Consider the following 6,813-nt stretch of genomic DNA (forward strand, 5'->3'; position numbering starts at 1 on the left):
CAGATATCACACACCCCTTAACAAAAAATTGTCAAAGTATCCAAAATTACCTCTCCAAACCTATTCTGTAGACAAGGTGTACACCTATAACATAATAAAACAATGTATTGGGAACACAGTTAACTAAATGGAAAATATAAAGCCAATTGAATTAGTATTATTTTGATTATGTGATTAAAATGATTCCTAATTATCACATAACTTGCAAATTTGGTCATTCAATAAGTCCTAATTAAAATATTAATTGCCACAGGAGAAGTTATAACTAAACTTGAATTATTGGGATTAAAATGGAAGGGGCATATATTTTATCACACATTTTAAGCAAAAAAATTGAACAGAATATTATCCCTACAATGGAGTGGCGGTTTTTATATTTTTCTTGCTCCAGGAATTCTCTAATTTTTATTTATTTTAGGACATTCTATTTTGTGATGGAGGACAGATGACGGAGAGAGGGTCCGGTAGTGATATTGATGAAGTGGAGCTGGCGGATAGGTTGATAGAACAATCAGTACAGCCCATTGTCAAACTCAGTTCAGGGGTCATGAAAAGATCTGCCAGCTCTGGAACTCAGAGACAGTATGAGGAGCTATTGTCTGAGGACTATTGTATCTGTGAGTACAGTGAAACCCTAGTTGAGGAGAAGTGCATCCAGCGATGCCAGTCTAATAGTAATTTGGATGTGGGTGGGCATCCTCTAGAGGATTATCTTTCCCTAGTGGGTAAGGTCTTAAACCAAACGGAGTGCTGGGTGTGCTCTCACATGCCTCAGGGACAACATAATGTAGGACTAGTACCATTTCCATTGAACATCTTTGAGGTCCTCGAAACGGGAGGTATAATATCACTTGGTCCCCTAGTCTAAAGCTTTGCCAATACTCCGTAGATCCGTCTTTGTTGTGTCTAAATATCTCACATGTAAAGAGATTGGAGAATTGGGAAGCTGACCTATCTGATCAGACAATGGCTCGCCACACCAGTATTGATGGGAGACCCTCAAGATCACCAATAACCAGGAATAGTGATGAACATCATAGACGAGGACGTATTAACAAACATAGGAGAGTATTCATTGGGAATGTTATCCATGCCGAAACTTGTCTTGAACAGATGGAGTCAAAAGGGATGGTTAGTTTCATCAAAACCTTATGTAATATTACCAATGATCGTACTGTACCTTATGTCCTCCCAGATGATGTGTATTATGTTTGTGGAAGAAAGGCTTATTCCTGGTTAACTCCAAGTTCCAAGGGTTTATGTTTTCATGATAAAATGATTGATATCAATAGAACTACATCACCTCCATACATACACAGTATGAACATCGTGGCAAAAAAATATTATTCCTAGTGAAGAACATGTAGCTACAAAATTAATTAGTAAAACCACTGGTTTCCAAATTATGCTTGCATTAGATCCCACCAGGATCACTCGGGGAACTTTAAATTTTAAGTATATTCAAGACCTGGCTAAATTAATAGACAATATCACCGAGATGTATGATGACACTTTCAGGTGCAACATAGACTGGTGTTAAATTATCTCACATCTATTACTGGTGGATATTGTGTGACTTCGGAATTTCGGAAGAACCATAATTCTTCACTGTTCGAGATAGGAGAAAAGGTAGCAGGATGGTTCTCGTGGTTGAATCCTGCAAAATGGTTCTCAATTCTAAGCGAGTGGGTACAGGAAATGGTTGCTAGTACGCTCTTTATTCTTATACTTGGTGTCATGTTAGTAATTGGCTTATGTGTCAGATGTGTTTGTAACACTTGTATAACGTGCAGGGAAATAGATAATAAATATGGAGTACTTGCCTTACTTTAGATCAGCGCTGGCCGGCGAACCCCCTGGCGTTCACCAAGAACTGCCGCAAGACGGAATGGGCTTTGCTGCGGAGAAACGCAGGTCGCGGTCCACTGGTCTGCCTCTAGAGGTAAGGATGCGGGAGGTAGCTTGCGGACTCGCTGGAACTGGAAGGTAAAATAGGAACCACTCCGTGGTCAGGATTGCCGAAGTCTGGTACACTGGATATAGAGATATGTGTGCAACAATAAGCCTGGGTCTAGTACACAGGAGCGGAGATATAGACATAGTCAGCAAGCCAGGGTCTGGTACACTGGAGCAACGAGGTAACGTGGTCAATCAAGCCTGGGTCTGGTACACTGGAGCAACGAGGTAACGTAGTCAATCAAGCCTGGGTCTGGTACACTGGAGCAACGAGGTAACATGGTCAAACAAGCCTGGGTCTGGTACACTGGAGCAGAATCAGGAAGGTCAGCAAGCCTGGACTGGTACACTGGAAATCACAGAAAATTGCTAAGTCAGGAAAAGGAGAAGTTGCAGGTTTTTTATAGAGCAGTTTTGAATTCCCCGCCTGCAGGGTCATGGGACAGTGCTGCCGAGACCCGGAAGTAGCGGAGATCGCGGCGCTGAAACGGGGACAGGTAAATGTGTAACAGTACCCCCTTCAAAAAAGGTGGACTCCGGACACCTATACAGGCTTGGTGGGAAATTTCTTACGGAAGGCTCACAGGAGTAGTGGGGCATGTAAATCAGTAGCAGGGACCCAAGAGCGTTCCTCAGGGCCGTACCCCTTCCAGTCCACCAGGAACTGCAGAACTCCTCTGGAGCGACGGGAATCCAGAATTTGCTTAACTTCAAACTCAGGTTGTTCTTGAATTACCACAGGGGGTGGCGGTCTCTCTGTAGTGGAGAATTGATTAGTAATAACAGGTTTAAGGAGAGAAAAATGGAAGACATTAGGAATATGTAATGAGGAAGGAAGCTTCAATCTAAAAGCCACCGGATTGATAACTTGGGATATTTCAAAAGGACCGATAAATCTAGGAGCCAACTTCTTGCTAGGAATTTTCAAATGGATGTCACGGGTGGATAGCCATACCTTGTCGCCTGGGATGAATTGAGGAGCTACCCTCTTCTTGTCATACGCCTTCTTAGCACGGTTAATGGATCTCCTCAGGCTGGTTTTCACTAGATCCCAGATGTTAGAAAACCTGCGAAAGAGAGAATCCACCGCTGGTACCTCTGAGTGAGGAAGAGAAGAGAAGGCTGGTAGACTGGGATGACAACCATACAAAATAAAGAAGGGGGAAATGGAGGCTGCTTTATGGTAATGGTAGTTGTGTGTGAACTTTGCCAGGGAAGAAGGTCAACCCAATTATCTTGATTGGCAGAGATGTAAAACCTTAGAAACTTCTCCTATTCTTGATTAATCCTCTCAGTCAACCCATTAGTCTGGGAATTATATGCAGATGAAAAATCCAATTAGGTTCCTAATTTTTGGCAAAAAGCTCTCCAGAATCTAGATACAAATTGTGACCCTCGATCAGATACTATGTGTGTAGGACAGCCATGAATTAGAAAAATCTCTTTAATAAAAAGATCCGCTAATACAGGAGACAAAGGAAGTTTCTTCAAAGGAACAAAATGTGCTACCTTAGAAAACCGGTCAGTGATGACCCAGATGACGGTGCATCCTGTAGAACTAGGAAGGTCCGTGATAAAGTCCATTGAAATGTGAGACCATGGAATATCAGGAATAGGTAATGGCATAAGCGGACCAGTCGGCTTCTGTCTGGGAGTTTTATGCTAGGCACATATTGAGCAGGCAGAGACAAAAGCTTTGACATCCTTACATATGGGAGGCCACCAATACTTCCGGGAGATTAATTCCCAAATCTTCCGCATCTCAGCATGTCCAGAAAAAAGGAAAGAATGAGCCCATGCAATAATTTGGCACCAAGAGGTGGGGTTACTGTTAGGAACCCCTCCAGCCGGCACAACACAACCCGGAGTCTACTTTGCCAGTCAGGTGTTCACTGGAGCCCCTGATGGTGGGGACAGACTGGGCTGCAGACTGACAGAGGGTCGTGAAGTGTGTACCAGCTGGGGAGAACCCAGGCATGAAGAGTCAGGTCCACGCAGAGGTCAAGGGCCGGCAGCAGGTATCAGTATCGATGAACAAGCTGAGGTCAGAGGTCACAGGCAAAGTAGCAGAACGGGTAAACAAGCCGAGGTTTAGGGTCACAGGAAACACGAGCGAAGTCCAATACAAAGCCAGGGGTCATACACGGGAAGTCAAATGTAGATATCAGGACACAGGAACAGGAACAAAGCAGGTCAGCAGACTGGAGCATAGAAGCTATAACCGGCAATGAGGCAGCAGACCTCATTGCCTTAAATACCCAGCTGAACCAATCACAGGTTGAACACACTCCTGCAGGTTAATAGAGCAGTCACTAATAGAGCCAATCAGGGCTTGCCCCTGGCCTGCACAGTTGCAGGCTAATGCCTGTAATTGCCTCCTATAATCTGCCCATATTAATTAGCCCACAGGCTGTAGAACGCTGCGCCCGGCTTCCTCCTATTGCCGGGACGCAGCTCTGAAGCGTCTGCTGGTTGCCCCGGCAACGGCCGGGTTATGGCCGGAAATGACGTCCCGGTCGCCATGGCGACGGCCGGGACGCAGGTGAGTGAGTCGCGGCGGCTGGGCACCGCCGCGGCTCGTAACAGTTACAAAGGTTTTACCCGGAGGACAACTTCTCTCAGTCAAGGGGGACAAAGCCAATATACAGTTGGTATCCAAGATTGGTTTGTCTCTCTCTGAGGCTTCGGTATCAGTGGCATCAAAAGAACGAAAGAGGGCATCCGCTTTAACATTTTTAGAGCCTGGTGAAAGGTAATATTGATATTGAAACGAGAAAAGAAGATGGCTCATCTGGCTTGGCGGGGGTTTAAACAATGTGCAGACCGTAGGTACAGTAAATTCTTGTGATCAGTATATACTGTTACCGGAGACTGAGCGCCCTCAAGTAGATGTCTCCATTCAGAAAGGGCCAATTTGATCGCCAAGAGTTCCATATCGCTGATTCCATAATTCTTCTCTGCTGGGAGAAACCGAAGAGAAAAGAACCTACAAGGATGGTATTTACCACTTGAGTCTTTCTGAGATAATACCGCTCTGACCCCACGGAGGAAGCGTCCACCTCTACGAAAAAGGGCCGTTGACAGTCTGGTTGAATAAGAATTGAATCTTTGAAGCCTTGAACTGCTTCAGGAGTCCAAACTTTAGGATTGGCGAATTTACAAGTGAGGGCTGTAATGGGAGCTACTAATGAAGAGTGACTGTCACGGTTTGTTATTCTGGACTCTGGATCCGTTCAATAGATGTTTTAGAAGAACGGATCCTCGGGAAGTATTGTTACACACTGGCAAGTGATAGTAGCACCCCGATGGTGAATAGACTACAGATGCAGGATAAAAGTACAATCAGCGGTTTAATGATGACTGGATAAAGAAAAAGAAAGTCTCGAGATATATATATATATATATATATATATATATATATATATAAAGAGAACAGGAGCGTAGTACAAGGTGAGCAAAGCCACCAGCAATATCATATGCAATGAGAACAATCAGCATGTAATCAAATATGGCATAGAATGAACAGTCCAGCAATCAGGTGGCAGCAGGTGTATGGTATCAGAATAGAACAGCGCACATCAGAGGAGAGAGTAACAGTCCAGGCAGCAGTATAATCACAACTGATGCGGCAGGAATCAAGTACCATACAATTCCTTAATAAACTTTAGGTGACACAGGGACAGTTCAGCCAGAGAAGATAACAACAAGCAACTTGATGATATGACCTGGAGTGCCACTGAGCCACAGAGGCAAATGCGGAGTAGATGGAGCCTGAACAGGACAGCTCAGATAGATGACTTGAAAGGTACCGATCTCTGTTAAGCAGCACGGCCCATATAGACAAATGTAGCTTAAGTGGTCCAGCCCGTGGAACAGGACTACAACTGAGGCAGATGCAACTTGAGCGGTATAGCCCATGGAGTAGCACACAGCGGAGACATGTGCAGCTTGAGTGGTATAGCCCGTGGAGTAGCACACAGCGGAGACAGCTGCAGCTTGAGCGGTATAGCCCGTGGAGTGGCACACAGCGGAAACAGGTGCAGCTTGAGCGGTATAGCCCGTGGAGTAGCACACAGCGGAGACAGGTGCAGCTTGAGCGGTATAGCCCGTGGAGTGGCACACAGCGGAAACAGGTGCAGCTTGAGCGGTATAGCCTGTGGAGTAGCACACAGCAGAGACAGGCACAGCTTGAGCAGTATAGCCTGTGGAGTAGCACACAGCGGAAACAGGTGCCGCTTGAGCGGTATAGCCCGTGGAGTAGCACACAGCAGGGACAGGCACAGCTTGAGCAGTATAGCCTGTGGAGTAGCACACAGCGGAGACAGGTGAAGCTTGAGCAGTATAGCCTGTGGAGTAGCACACAGCGGAAACAGGTGCAGCTTGAGCGGTATAGCCTGTGGAGTAGCACACAGCAGAGACAGGCACAGCTTGAGCAGTATAGCCTGTGGAGTAGCACACAGCGGAAACAGGTGCAGCTTGAGTGGTATAGCCTGTGGAGTAGCTCACAGCAGAGGCACTGACGATACAAGTGAGAGCTCATGGAATAGGTAGGAACCTATCCAGACAGGTAACTTGATCAACAGACATAGAGGAAAGGGAGGAAGTGCCTTTTCAAGTCTGGAGCCCAAAACAGGAACCAATAGGAATCTTATGAGAAGTAGACAGGTAATCAGTCTGCACATGCGCAGATCAGGACTTAGGGATTTGAGGTCTGCTAATGAGACGCATGTGAATGTCTCAGCCTTTGTCCATGCAAGCTGAATGAGCAGCGTGTGACAGTAACCCTTAATAAACTGTTGATAATAATTAGAGAATCCTAGAAATCGCTGAGTAGCCTTAGGGCCTGATGGTTGTGGC

The sequence above is a fragment of the Mixophyes fleayi genome, unplaced genomic scaffold (assembly GCF_038048845.1).
Source record: "Mixophyes fleayi isolate aMixFle1 unplaced genomic scaffold, aMixFle1.hap1 Scaffold_76, whole genome shotgun sequence".
Classification (NCBI taxonomy): Eukaryota; Metazoa; Chordata; class Amphibia; order Anura; family Limnodynastidae; genus Mixophyes; species Mixophyes fleayi.